Below are 786 nucleotides of genomic sequence, written 5' to 3' on the forward strand. Positions count from 1 at the left end.
ACACACACACACACAATTTCTACTCTCATGAATTCATCATACGCGCACCCGAGCCGCGTTCAGCACCGAGGACAGCGACGCACCTCAGGCCGCGGCGGGACGCGTCAGGAATCCGCTGGAGCGGTGAAGTTGCAGCCCTGTTCTGAAGCGTTACGCCGCGTTATAAGCGTCGAATCGCGTCCAATCGCGCGGCTGCTTGTTGCTAGGAAAGACTGGGATGAAGATCGCTCACCTGCTGCGGCGGGAAGCGCGTCACATTCCTGTCAGCGGTGCGCTCCGCTCCTGCGGGAACGCTGCGGAGGGGAAACGGTGTTATGTGGTTGTCGGTGCCATGTTATTCTACGGGATTGATGCTGGAGACTGCGCGCTACATCCGGGCTGCTGGGAATCACGGCACCTGACAACCGAGCGGCTCGCGCTACTATGGCGAAGGCGTCAACATAAATATTCATGAGCCAGGCGTTCGCTATTGGACGAGAGCAGCGCGACGTCACTACCGACCACTTACAATTCAATACGTAAGACTTTCCATTGGAGGTTTAGAACGTAACGTCAACATTGTCTTATGAATTAATAATCACAAACGAAGCGTTCACTTGTATTAATTTAACCTTTGATTATACAAAATTACAAAAAAGTAAAATATTCTGTATTAGTTTTTTTTATCTGTCTGCATCTATATATCATTCGACAACATACTATAGTATGACAACCGCAGAACTAAGAACTAAAAAAAAAAAACATTCTATAACTATTTAGAATAATGGAACGTCTGTATTATCTAAT

At 47.6% G+C, this 786-nt stretch overlaps 1 protein-coding gene across 1 annotated transcript in view; it reads right to left on the reverse strand.

Annotated features, from left to right (window-relative positions):
- The window catches only part of LOC107756039 (serine/threonine-protein kinase PAK 7-like), a 14248-nt gene extending 13862 nt beyond the window's left edge, over nt 1-386 (reverse strand). Inside the window, exon 1 of the mRNA XM_016573015.1 lies at nt 233-386. The gene's annotated coding sequence lies outside the window, so the exon portion shown is untranslated. The remainder of the gene's footprint in view (nt 1-232) is intronic.
- Nucleotides 387-786: the final 400 nt, after the last annotated feature.

This window comes from Sinocyclocheilus rhinocerous, unplaced genomic scaffold (assembly GCF_001515625.1).
Source record: "Sinocyclocheilus rhinocerous isolate Xijiao unplaced genomic scaffold, SAMN03320098_v1.1 scaffold1074, whole genome shotgun sequence".
NCBI classification, from domain to species: Eukaryota; Metazoa; Chordata; class Actinopteri; order Cypriniformes; family Cyprinidae; genus Sinocyclocheilus; species Sinocyclocheilus rhinocerous.